The sequence below is a fragment of the Colobus angolensis genome, unplaced genomic scaffold, assembly GCF_000951035.1.
Source record: "Colobus angolensis palliatus isolate OR3802 unplaced genomic scaffold, Cang.pa_1.0 Scaffold7, whole genome shotgun sequence".
In the NCBI taxonomy this organism is placed as follows: Eukaryota; Metazoa; Chordata; class Mammalia; order Primates; family Cercopithecidae; genus Colobus; species Colobus angolensis.
The window spans coordinates 17,117,410-17,130,764 of NW_012120709.1; the positions used below are offsets into that span (position 1 = coordinate 17,117,410).

General features: G+C 39.4%; 1 protein-coding gene across 3 annotated transcripts in view; it reads right to left on the minus strand.

The window, feature by feature from the left end:
• Positions 1–639, minus strand: part of ARHGAP20 (Rho GTPase activating protein 20) — a 133,998-nt gene extending 133,359 nt beyond the window's left edge. For 2 of the 3 annotated variants that reach the window (XM_011926695.1, XM_011926692.1), the window contains exon 1: positions 433–639. The gene's annotated coding sequence lies outside the window, so the exon portion shown is untranslated. Of the gene's footprint in view, positions 1–76; positions 170–432 lie in introns of those variants that run through there. The other variant, XM_011926694.1, reaches the window with a different exon arrangement.
• Between the last annotated feature and the right edge of the window lie 12,716 nt (positions 640–13,355).

Genomic DNA, 13,355 nt, shown 5'->3' on the forward strand with positions numbered 1-13,355 from the left:
CGTCGCCTAGTCCCAGCCTGCGGCGCGCCTGGCGGGCGTTTCTCTACATATGTTCGCACACCGACCGCCGGCTGACCTTCTGGGTCTGTGACTCCGCGTGGGTGCAGCCCGCAGGAGCTCACCGGCTTGTGTCAGGCACCGGGGCCTCCGGTGCACGGACACGCGCCTCTACCGCCACCTGCCCACTCCCACCCGACCCCATCCCTTCCCGCGCCGTGCCCGCGGCGGAAGGCGCCGCTGCAGCGCATGCATCCGCGTAGCGGTGGCGACCTCAGCCTAAGCAGAGGAGTTGCAGTGATGTGCCTGCCTCCCTTTCTGGGGACTGCGGAGGGTATCCCCCACCCCACCCACAGTCCCGAGGCCTCGGGATAGGGTGGCACGTCGCAGAGTGTCGCGGCTGTACAAATTTGGAAGCCCACAACATCGCCTGACCTCTTGTGCAATCCCCAACGCTAGCCTGTCTAACCCTGAGTGGGCTTCAGCAGCCGGTCATGTCAGCGGCCCCTGCACGTTTGCACCCGGGGTTTCCGCTGTCTGCAGGCTGCAGAGACGGGGGCATTCCAAACGTGAAAGCGCAACGAAGGAAAATGCAGACGGAGCGAGGACGCCGAAATTTGGCTAAGCTATTGAGAAGGCTACAATATGTGGAAGTGTTTATCAGATATCTGCGCCGAGAGCATAACTTCCTGTCAGCCCAAATAGTGGCAAAAATATTTTAAAGGCCAAAGAATAATCAGAGGGAGGGGATTTGGAGCTGACCCGCGTTGAGCTGAGTGTTGCTGCACTTTGCAGGGCTGGTTGATTGGTACGGATGATTCGGTAGATGGCATTCTTCCCTTGGAGTCAGGACTAGAAAAGCAGTGGCGGATTAGTGAGGAAGGACACCGCGCTATGATATTAGGCTGTGGAAGGGGTTTGGTTTGCTTTTGTGGTAAGAAGAAAAAAATCGAGATTCCTGCCTGGTTAGGCTGTTAATAGGACAGGTTGTAGAAAAATAGGGCTCTGGCCGGCTCTGTTCCAAGGAAGGCATGCTGCCCAACACACACTCGCGCGCGCACACATCATCACCACCATGCCCAGGAATTGTTTATTGTGGAAATAATAGGGGGAAAATGTTCCAGCCCGTTTTAAGCCTTATCCACATCATATTGTTTAAAGTAGGCTTACATAGGCGTTATAAATCACACACACGTGAAAGTCACATCTATGATTTATAAATCATCTATTATTGTGTTTGTGTATGAATACATATACATACACAGTTTTTCCTGGTGACTCTCTTTTTGCAGCCGAGACCCACGTGCAGCGACAGGACTTTGCCCCCAGCATAGAGTTTGTCATGAATTCTACACTGCAGAGGGCTTTGCAGTTCCTTTCATTCCTTGCTGAAATCATCCACTTACAACTTGTTAGTCTCTTTTGGTTCCTATCATAAATGCACGGTCCCAATTTTCCTTACTCTGTTTTATTTTGATAGCACTTATCTCCTTCTAATGTATCATGTAATTTACTTAGTATGTTTAGTGTTTATTATCTATATCTCAGAGAAATGCAAGCTTCCAGAGGGCAGGACTCTTTTGTGAGTTTGTTGTTGTTGTTGTTCTTTGTTGTATACCAAGCGCTTGAAGCAGAGTCTGATGCAATAAATGTTCATTTGCTAAAGGAATTAAGGAGGCACACAAGGGTTATGAGATAGGTCTTAGAAGGGCCAGACTGGTGGAGTTGGTTGTTTCACTCAGAGTGCTCCATGTTTCCTTTTGTGATCTTCTTTTTTTCACATGTTTCTTTTTGTGATCAATACTGCATGTTCCAAATCAAAGTAGTATTTCACTGCATATTTGGAAAACTCACTTTTACTTCTTAATTTTTAAGTGCTTTTACTTCAAAACCCATTAGTTTTGGTTTCCATAGAAAACTGTCCCATACCTAAAGAAAACTGACTTTGCTCAGATTAATATTATCACCAGAGTCGTGTTTTAAGAACACACATTTGATCACATCACTCACCCGATTAAACCCTTCTTTGGCTCCTTGTGTTTACAGGATAAATTTCAAATGCCATAGTATGACATATATGCAAGGCTGCCTATAAACAGATACCCTTGCCTCCACTTGTTTCTCTTGTCATTTATTGCTCTTCTTCAACTCTCACCCTATTCCCTGTCACATTGAATTCGCCAAGAACTCGCCTTCCAAGAACTCGCCTTGCCATCTCACATCCTTGTGACTTTGAACCTGCTGTTTGCGTTATGTGGGAACTTTTCCTTCTATATTTCCAACCCCTATTACTTTACACTTAAATATCTAATACTTGGTGCATAGTAAATTCTCTGTAAACTTTTGTTGAGGAAATAAATCTCCCAGACTTGAATCAATAATTATTACAAAAATCAGTTCCTGACTTCATTTCTCTTTACCTAGCTACCGCCACCCACCAACCATACACATGGGGCATCTACTGTAGGTAACATTTATTGATTGCTTACTTAATGCCAGTGAGTACCTGTAGGTAACAGGTAACATTTATTGAGTGCTTACTTAACGCCAGACACTATTCTAAGCATTTTGCACACATTAATTTACTTATATCTCTATAATCTATGAGGTAGCTTCTTTTACTACCCCATTTTATAGATGAGAAAACCAAGTCACAAGGATATTAAGTAATATGCTCGAACAGCTAGGAAGTAGTCGTGCCAAGCTTGGAACATGGAAAGTCTGCTTCAGGACCTGTGTTCTTAGCCACGTGGCCAACTGCCTCTCCTGTGTGTATTTCTTTCTCTTTATAGCACGTATTACATTATACTATTACCATCTGTTTTACTTGCCTTGAAATAAAAGATCGTATTTTGTCTTTTCTTCTTTATGCCAGGCACACAAGTATGCTCTCAATGAATTTTTTTTTCAATGTCTTACCTTTGAAAGAATGGATGCAATATTAGAAAAAATCATCTTCATCTGCATTATTATGCTGTACAATTTAAGGAAGATACTTTGATGGGAAAGAAACAATTCTGGACTATTCCTTAGACTGTGAAACTATTTTCCATGCACTAGGAATGTTATGTTGTAGAAAAGGGTGGTGCCAGAAAACAAAAGTGATAAGACAGTTAAGGGAGTGTGATGACCTATGTCTGACAAAAGCAGGAAGTATCCAGAATATTTCGAAACAAATCTTAAAGCAAACTACTAGGAATAGTAACACTTAACAGCTGGGAAATGCCAATAGCAGACCTTTAGCAGAAACTAAGAATGAAACCAAAATGTTTTGCCAACCATTAGATTAAATAACAGTGAAGAAATTTAACTATAAAAGGAAATGTTTGGGCCAGGTACAGTGACTCATGCCTATAATCTCAGCACTTTAGGAGACTGAGGAGGGAGAATTGTTTGAGGCCAGGAGTTCGAGACCCTGTCTCTACAAAAAATAAAAAAAAAATTAGTGGGGTGTGGTGGCACATGCTTGTAGTCTCGGCTACTCAGAAGGATGAGGCAGGGTAATCGCTTGAGCCCAGGACTTTAAGGTTACAGTGAACTATGATTGTGCCACTGCACTTGAGCCTGAGTGACATAGTGAGACCCTGTTTGTTAATTAAAAAATAAAAAAGATGTTCATGAAACTCTTTCATTCGATGTATATTTATGTGCAGGATACTGTGCCAGGCGCTCGGGGTACAATCAAGATGAATCCCCAGAAATAGTCCTTGCAAACCCCAAGATGCACATAAGAATCATTGACTGCTATCCAAATACCCTACATAAGTGATTGCAAACTGATGGCCATCTGGGCGAGTTCGGGCATGTTTTTCAACATATGCATTTTCTTTTCAAACTTATTACCTTAAAAATCAAAATATTTCAAATAGAATTCTGGGTTCTGTTGAAAAAAAAATCAAGAAGTTAGCAATGTTAAACTCAACTTCTCCAAGGAACCAATCAGCTAAAACTGAGTCATAGCTGTGTTATTTCATTAAATGCTCAAAACAATCCTAAGGGAAATGCACTCTCATAGTCATCACTGTCCCTAGTGCTGGGAAACTACTAACAAATAAGGCAATGGAAGGTGAAAAAGTGGCAAGAGACATAGAGAAGAGGCCAGGGAATGAGAAACACAAAGTGGATGCTTTTTTTAAAAAGTAAGCCAAAGTAATAGAGTTTTTCAAGAACAGAAACAGTTGACAGTACCTTTTGCTGCAAGAGAGTAAGCTGGTAAAGACTAAAGTATAATGAGAAGAGAGAAAGTTGAGACTACTCTTTCAAGAAGCTTGGGCCAGAATGAATATGAGAAAGGGTAGGAGCTATCAGAGGAAGATGGGATCTATTTTATTACTAAAGTAGAAGGCAGGTCTGTTAAGAGTGAGGCAAGATGTTAGTCTTCACTTGGAAAACAAAACCAGAAGGAAGTGTGTTTCTAGAAGGAGAAAGTGATCAGTAATGTCAAGAAAGATGACTGAAAAATGTCTATTGAGTTTATCAACCAGCAGGTCATTGGTGAGTTTATCTGGGAAGGCTCGAGTGAAATGAATGGACCAGGGATTTAGAAGTGAGGAAGAAGTGAAGACAGTGAATGTGCACAATTCTGTTGGGAAGTATGATTGGGACAGGGAGGAGAGAGAGCTGGAGGGGATAGGAGTTTGGAGGAAAGCCATGTGGGTGTAACTGTAGACATGAGTATATTTAAATAGTGATGGGAAGACATTAGGGGTGACCCAGAAGCTGAAGACACTGGGACCAATGGAATGGGAATGGGACCTCTAGAGCAAAGATAGAAGAGTTAGCCTAGATCAGAGCAAGAGCAGTGCTTTCATTATCATAATAGGAAAGCAGGAAAGAATGGGTGCTAAGATAGAAAGCTCTTCTGATGTGTTCTATTTTCTCTATAAAATAGGAGGCACTGAAGACAGTTTGAGGCTGGGAACTCAAAACATATGTGTTCCGTTTGTGAATCAGTGAATTCTGCTGAGATTGGGCAGCAGGGTGAATCTAAGGGTTGGAGGTTGGAGGAGAGTTGAATGTTCTAAACAGACACTGAAGAGTGAGAATAAGCAAGGATAAGTTTGTGTTGAGGGCTGAGCCAAAGTATGTAGCCATGAATTTATAATGGACTGCCTACAAAGCCTATGGTTTCTCTTCAAGGATTCATTCAAGGAGAAGGTATGCCAGCTGGATGTGATGAAGAATAATGCAAGAGAGTTGAGAATGCTAGTAAGAGAGTAGTAGATGGGGAAGACCATGGCCTGGGTTCTTCCTTACTCCTTAAAAATCACTAACATGTGTTTCTTCTGGTTTCCTTCTCAAATAATTCTGTGGTCTTACTCCTTTATTCTTCCAGCCCTGAAACACTCAGGGATTCACCCTCACTCTTCCTGGTGCCCTTGGAACCCTCTGTGATTTTGCCCTCGTTCCTTGCATGCGATACCAACTGAGTCCTTTTTAATTACTTCCCTGACTACCTCCCAAACCTCCCTATTGATCACCCAAACTGACTCACTTATATGCTGATATGATTTGGCTGTGTCTCCACCTAAATCTCATCTTGAATCTTGAATTGTAGCTCCCATAATCCCCACCTGTCATAGGAGGGACCCAGTGGGAAGTAATTTAATCATAGGGGCAGGTTTTCCTCATGCTGTTCTCGTGATAGTGAATAAGTCTCGTGAGATCTGATGGTTTCATAAAGGGCAGTTTCCCTACACACACTCTCTTGCCTGGCACCATGGAAGACATGCCTTTGTTGCTCCTTTGCCTTCCACCATGATTGTGAGACCTCCTCAGCCATGTGGAACTGTGAGTACATCAAACCTCTTTTTCCTTATAAATTATCCAGTCTTGGATATGTCTTTATTTGCAGTGTGAAAACAGACTAATACATATGCCTTGAAAACACTTCAAACTCCAATAGGTCTAAGGTTGAATTAATATTAACTCCTTATCTCCTTCTGCCACCCTCACCAGTTCTCTGTAACTTCCACCACCATCTTCCTCAGTAGCTCAAGCTTAAAACCTTGTGAAAATGACAGATTTCTTTCTCTTCAAACCTATTCAACAGCCTCTCACCCCATTGCAGCCCAGTTACTCTCATCCACAGAGGCATGCAATTGACCACCAAGTTCTCCTTACTCTTATTTTGTGCACCTGAGATCTTTCCTTTCATTTTTATTTGCAGCCATACCCACAGAAAATTTCTGTACTAGATTTTTTTTTTCCTAAAGAGTTTTTCTCCCCCTTCGTATATTCCTGGGGGGAATAAAAAGTGGTGCAGTTGGTGATTCATAAAAAGTGAAACACAGAATTACCTTATAACCCAGAAGTTCCACTTGAGTGCTAGGTATATACCTCAAAGAGTAAAAAACAAAGACTCAGACAGATACTTGTATGCCAATCTTCATTGCATCATTATTCACAATAGCCAAAATGTGGAAACAACCCAACTGTTCATCAACAGATGAATGGATAAATGAAACGTGGTATACACGTACGATGGAATATATTCAGCTTTAAAAAGGAATGAAGCTTTGATACATGCTACAATATCAATGGCCCTTGAAAACATGCTCATTAAAATAAGCCAGATAAAAAGGACAAATATTGTATGATTCCACTCATATGAAATATAGATATTTCATATTCTAAAGAATAGGCAAATTTATAGAGATAGGATGTAGGTAACGTTTACCAGGAGCTGGGGGAGAGAGGAACAAGTTATTGCTTAATGATTACAGAGATTCTGTTTGGGGTGAGAGAAGAGTTTTGGAAATGGATGGTGGTGATGGCTGCACAACATTGTGAATAATTAATGCCAATAAATTGTACATTTAAAAATGGTTAAAATGACAGTAATAACAAAGAGTCTCCTTGCTTGTACCCTTGCCTTCCTCTAAGCAATAATACATATTCCATCTTTTTCAAACACCAGTCTGATCATGTTTGTGTGCTCCTGGAAACCTTCAGTGGCTCTCTATTACTCTCAGTACTCAATCCAGACTCACAAATGTCCTATCATATCTTCCTGCCTGCATCTCAGACGTGAATTCTTGCCTCTTCCTGACCTGCACTCAAGCCTTTTGCTCGACCCTCAATTCTGCAGAGCAAGAAGACAGCTGTGTAGAGCCTAGATGCTTCTCTAACCAGTCTAAGTGACACACAGAAAGCCTTGTGACTTTTGGTCGTTTGAGGGCACCAGTGACTCAGCTCTCAGGGGTGACCATGAGCCTTGATCTAGGAGAGCTTTTGACCTTAAGTAATTCTCAGGACCAAATGTGGAGCTCTCTTTTTCTTTTATTGGAATCTCAAAGGGGCTATTTCCTCAAAATACATAATCCCATTTCTAAGAGAGGAAGCTTATGAGCTGGAGTTAGGGAACAGAGAGGAGGAAGAAAGGAGAAAAGGGAGTATAAAGGAGAAAAGAGAGTATAAGTGAGAGGGTGTTTGGAGCTAGGGCTGGAAAAAGAGCTTGGGGTCACACTGTGAAGGACCTTGGATTCGATGGTGAAAATCTGGACATTATTTTCTAGGGAAAGTGGTAGACAGCAGACTGGCATTTGATGAGTGCCTGCTGCGTGTTAGGTATACCTTACATACTTCATTGTTACCAAAAAGGTAGGTATTATTATACTCATTTGAAAGATGAAGATGAGGTTCAGAGAAACTAAGTGACTTTCTGAAGTCATGCAATCAATAAATGGCAGAGCCAGGATTTGAATTCAGGTCTGATTGGGTTCAAAACGTATATGCTTACAGTATCAACAGTGTTACAGTATTAACTAACAATAGCTACCATTCACTGATATTTAACTTTGAAGGATAGGGAGATATAAATTTGGCAATCAACCACTGTTCTAAGTACTTTATACACTACCATCATCTTCAAAAACAACTCTAATGGCTTGTATTTTTATGCCCACTATACAAATGAAGAGCCATGTACTTAGAGATATTAAGCCACCTGTCAAAGATCATATAGCTACTGAGCACAAGAGCCAGATTCAAAACTAGGACACCAAAGCCCACGTTCTTAACTACTAAGATTTGATGGTGCGGTCTTCTTTTTGTTCCTTATAACTGGGGAGAATCATAAATTGTGTTGTACTCATTTTCATGTGACATAAAACTAAATACGACCCCAAACTCTCCTCCTTAGTCCACGATCAACTTGCTTGCTGGTCAGAGGCTCAGCCTCATCATTTTAAAAATGTATTTTACAAAGTAATTTGATATTTTAACAAGAAACAGCAACAAGGAGGAGGAATATCTGTTTTCCATCAAAGCTTAGATTGCTCTGTGAACCAGACCAAATTAACTATTCATCATTTATTGTCTACTGCATGCCTCATGCTCTTGCCCATTCTTTGAGTGTAAGCACAATTTGTGACACTTCTCTCTCTCACAAATCACTTTGGGTTTCTTTTCTTTTCCCTTTTGGTTTTTCCTAGGCATTTCGATTGACTGGATGTTTGTTAGTTCTGTCTATGTTTATGCTGTAATCCTCTCCAGAGATTTGTGGAAATAGTCCTTGTAACCATACTCCTAATTCACTGCTACATTTGCTGCAAAGTTGATTATTGTCTGTGCTGATATGGTAGAGTTAAGAAGCTTGGTCTCATGAGTAAGTTTAGTGAGTTGTGCAAGATTGTTCAGCTTAATAGGTGGTGGAGCAGCATTCCAATCCAGTTCTGACTCTCAAAAATATGAGACTTCAGTCCTTTTCCTTCAATCCTGCTTAAGTTACAAGTAAAAATAAACTGTTGCATAATTTCAATAGAAAATAACAAAAAATGATATTGACAATTTGAAAAAGCACTATTTTAAAATGCTTACATCAAATAAAAGAGAGACAAGAAATTAGATGCAAGCATTCTGAAAGAATTTTTACTTTAAAGCATATTTTGCAAAGTGTGCCGTAGGGAACAGGAATCCCTTAAGATGCTTTACAAAAAAGGGTTCCAGAGTCAAACAGGTTTTGTAATACTGCTCATGTGACAATTGTAATGTATATTGTAAAATGTGTATATTAAAATCATTGATATATTCTGCAAAGAAGCACTCCTAAATTCCTTCTTAATTTTTTCTTCTGTCTCTATGTAGTTAACATACTAATATAGTCCTAGCTATATTAGCATGTTGTTACCAAAAAGGTAGGTATTATTATATTCATTTGAAATATGAAGATGAGGTTCAGAGAAGCTAAGTGACTTTCTGAAGTAAGGCAATCAATAAGTGGCAGAGTCAAGATATCTATCTATCTATCTATCTATCTATCTATCTATCTATCTATCTACCTACCTACCTACCTACCTATCTATCTATCTATCTATATCTTGGTCTATCTATCTATCTACTATATATAATTAGTACTAATATAGTTAATATGATAATGTAGTCCTATCAGCAACACTTCTAGTTACACAATGAGTTTTCTCTTTTTTAAAAACTGTTATTTTAAGTTTAAAGGTACATGTGCAGGTTTGTTACACAGGTAAACTTGTGTCATGGGGGTTTGTTGTATAAATCATTTCATCACCTAGGTATTAAGCCTAGTACCCACTAGTTTTTTTTTTTACAATCTTCTCCCTCTTCCCACCCTCCACCCTTCAAAAGGCCCCAGTGTGTGTTGTTGCCCTCCATGTGTCCATGTGTTCTCATCACTTAGCTCTCACTTTTAAGTAAGAACGCTTGGTATTTGGTTTTCTGTTCCTGTGTTAGTTTGCTAAGGATAATCATATCTAGCTGTGTGTGTCTCCACAAAGAATATGATCTCATTTCTTTTTATGACTGCATACTATTCCATGGTGTATATGTGTTGATACCACATTTTCTTTATTCAGTCTATCATTGATGCATACTTAGGTTGCTTCCATGTCTTTGCTATTGTGAATAATGCTGCAATGAGCGTACATGTGCATGTGTCTTTACAATAGAATGATTTCTATTCTTTTTTGTAAGTACTTAGTAATGGGATTGCTGGGTCAAATGGTGTTTCTTTCTTTAGGTCTTTGAGGAATCACCACACTGTCTTCCACAACGGTGGAACTAATTTGCACTTCTACCAGCAGTGTATAAGCATTGCTTTTTCTCCATAACCTCGCCAGCATCTGTTATGTTTTGACTTTTTAATAATAGCCATTCTGACTGGTGTGAATGGTCTCATTGTGGTTTTGATTTGCATTTCTCTAAAGATCGGTGATGTTGAGCTTTTTCTTATATTGTTGGCCACACATATGTCTTCTTTTGAGAAGTGTCTGTTCGTGTCCTTTGCCCACTTTTTTATGGTTTTTTTTCTTGTAAATTTGTTTAAGTTCCTTTTAGATGCTAGATATTAGACCTTTGTCAGATGCCTAGTTTGCAGCAATTTTCTCCAATTCTGTAGGTTTTCTCTTTATTCTATTGATAGTTTCTTTTGCTGTGTAGAAATTCTTTAGTTTAATTATATTCCATTTGTCAATTTTTGCTTTCGTTGCAATTGCTTTTGGCATCTTCATTATGAAATCTTTGCCTGTACCTATGTCTTGAAGGGTATTGCCTAGGTTGTTTTCTAGGGTTTTTATAGTTTTGGGTTTTACGTTTAAGTCTGTAATTCATCTTGAGTTAATTTTTGTATATGGTGTAAGGAAGGGTCCAATTTTAATCTTCTGCATAAGGCCAGCCCATTCTCTCAGCACCATTTATTGAATAGGGAATCCTTTCCACATAGCTTGTTTTTGTCAGGTTTGTGGAAGATTGGATAGTTGTAGGTGTGCAGTCTTATTTTTGGTTTCTTCATTTTGTCTCATTGGTCTAAGTGTGTGTTCTTGTACCACTACCATGCTATGTTGGTTATGGTAGCCCTCTAGTATGCTTTGAGGTTGGGTAATGTGATGGCTACAGCTTTGTTCTTTTTGCTTAGGATTGCCTTGGCTATTTGGGCTCTTTTTTCATTCCCTATGAATTTTAATATAGTTTTTTCTAGTTCTACACAATGAATTTTAATAGAATGGGGATGGGAGAATGGGGTATGCGCTCATTTAATCAATTCCTCTCCATTGGTTTCTTTTGAAAGAATACTTAAGTATATTGACAAAATATACCTAAGTCTTTACAACTTTTTTAATATAAACTTTTTTCAAACAACTTTACTTTTTAATGTAGTTTTAGCTTTACAGCAAAACTGAGAGGGAAATACAGAGATTTTCCTCTACCTCCCCTCCCTTACACATGCATAGCCTCCCTCATTATCAGCATTCCTCACCAGAGTGGCATATTTGTTACAACTGATGAACCCACCTTGACAAATCATAGTCATTCAAAGTCCATAGTTCACCTTAGGATTCACTCTTTGTGTGGTACATTGATTTCCTATTTTCTTAATGATTTCCTGTTTTCAATTTCATTGATTTCTTCACTAATTCTTATTCTTTCTTTTCTTCTGCTTGCTTTAGATTTAATTTGCTGTTCTTTTTCTAGTTTCCTAAGGCAGAAACTCAGCTTATTGATTTTTCAATCTTTCTTTTTTTCTAATATATATGCCTCAATGCTGTAAATTTCCCTTTAAGCACTAATTTTGCTGCATCTCACAAATTTTGATAAATTGCATTTTCATTTTTATTTAGTTCAAAATACTTTAAATTTTTTTGAGGTTTCTTTTTTGACCACTGTGTTATTTATTATAAATGTGTTATTTAATCATGTTTTTGTATTTCATAGTTATCTTTCTGTTCTGTTTAATTCCCATTATGATCTGAGAACAGACATTGTGTAATTTCCATTTTTGTAGATTTGTTAAGGTGTATTTAATGGCCCAGAGTGTGGTTTATCTTGGTGAATGTTCCATGTGAGTTTGAGAAGAATGTGTATTCTGCTGTTGTTAGTTGATGGAGTTTATAGATCTCCATCCTATCCAGTTCATTGATATGCCCTTACTAATTTTTCTGCCATATGGATCTATCCATTTCTGACAGGAGTGTGTTGAAGCCTCCAACTATGATAGCAGATTCATCTGGTTCTTCTTTCAGTTCTGTCATATTTTTTGCCTCACATGGTTTTATGCTGTCGTTAGACATATACATGTTCTGTCTTCTTGGAGAATTGACCCCTTTATTATTGTGTAATACTCTTTTTTATCTCTAATGTTCCTTGCTTTAGAGTCTTACCTGTCTGAAATTAATGTAACTACTGCTTTCTTTTCATTAATGTTAGCATGGTATGTTTTTCTCCATCTATTTACTTTTAATCTGTATGTGTCTTTATATTTAAAGTGGGTTTATTATAGACAACATAAAGTGGAGTATTTTTAAAAAATTAACGGTGACAATCTCTGTCCTTTTTTTTTTCCTTTTCTTTCTTCATTATATGTTAAGTTCTGGTACATGTGCAGAACATGCAGGTTTGTTACATAGTTATACATGTGCCACAGTGGTTTGCTGCACCCATCAACCGGTCATCTACATTAGGTATTTCTCCTAATGCTATCCGCCCCCCAGCCCCCAAACCCTGACAGGCCCTGGTATGTGATATTCCCCTCCCTGTGTCTATGTGTTCTCATTGTTCAACTCCCACTTATGAGTGAAAATATACGGTGTTTGGTTTTCTGTTCTTGTATTAGTTTGCTGAGAATGATGGTTTCCAGCTTCATCCATGTCCCTGCAAAGGACATGAACTCATTTATGTCTGCATAGTATTCCATGGTGTATATGTGCCACATATCCTTTATCCAGTCTATCATTGATGGGCATGTGGATTGGTTCCAAGTCTTTGCTATTGTGAACAGTGCTACAATAAACATATGTGTGCCTGTGTCTTTATAGTAGAATGATTTATAATCCTTTGGGTATATACCCAGTAATGGGATTGCTGGGTCAAATGGTGTTTCTGGTTCTAGATCCTTGAGGAACCGCCACACTGTATCCACAATGATTGAACTAATTTACACTCGCACCAACAGTGTAAAAGCATTCCTTGGCCAGGCATGGTGACTCACGCCTGTAATCCCAGCACTTTGGGAGGCCGAGGCGGGTGGATCGTGAGGTGAAGAGATGGAGACCATCCTGGCCAACATGGTGAAACCCCATAGTCTCTACTAAAGATACAAAAAATTAGCCAGCCATGGTAGCGGGTGCCTGTAGTCCAAGCTACTTAGGAGGCTGAGGCAGGAGAATCACTTGAACCAGGGAGGTGGAGGTTGCAGTGAGCCAAGATTGCACCACTGCACTCCAGCCTGTCAACAGAGTGAGACTCCAGTTATTTCCTGACTTTTTAATGATCACCATTCTAACTGGCATGAGATGGTATCTCATTGTGGTTTTGATTTGCATTTCTCTAATGACCAGTGATGATGGGTTTTTTTCATGTTTGTTGGGCACATAAATGTCTTCTTTTGAGAA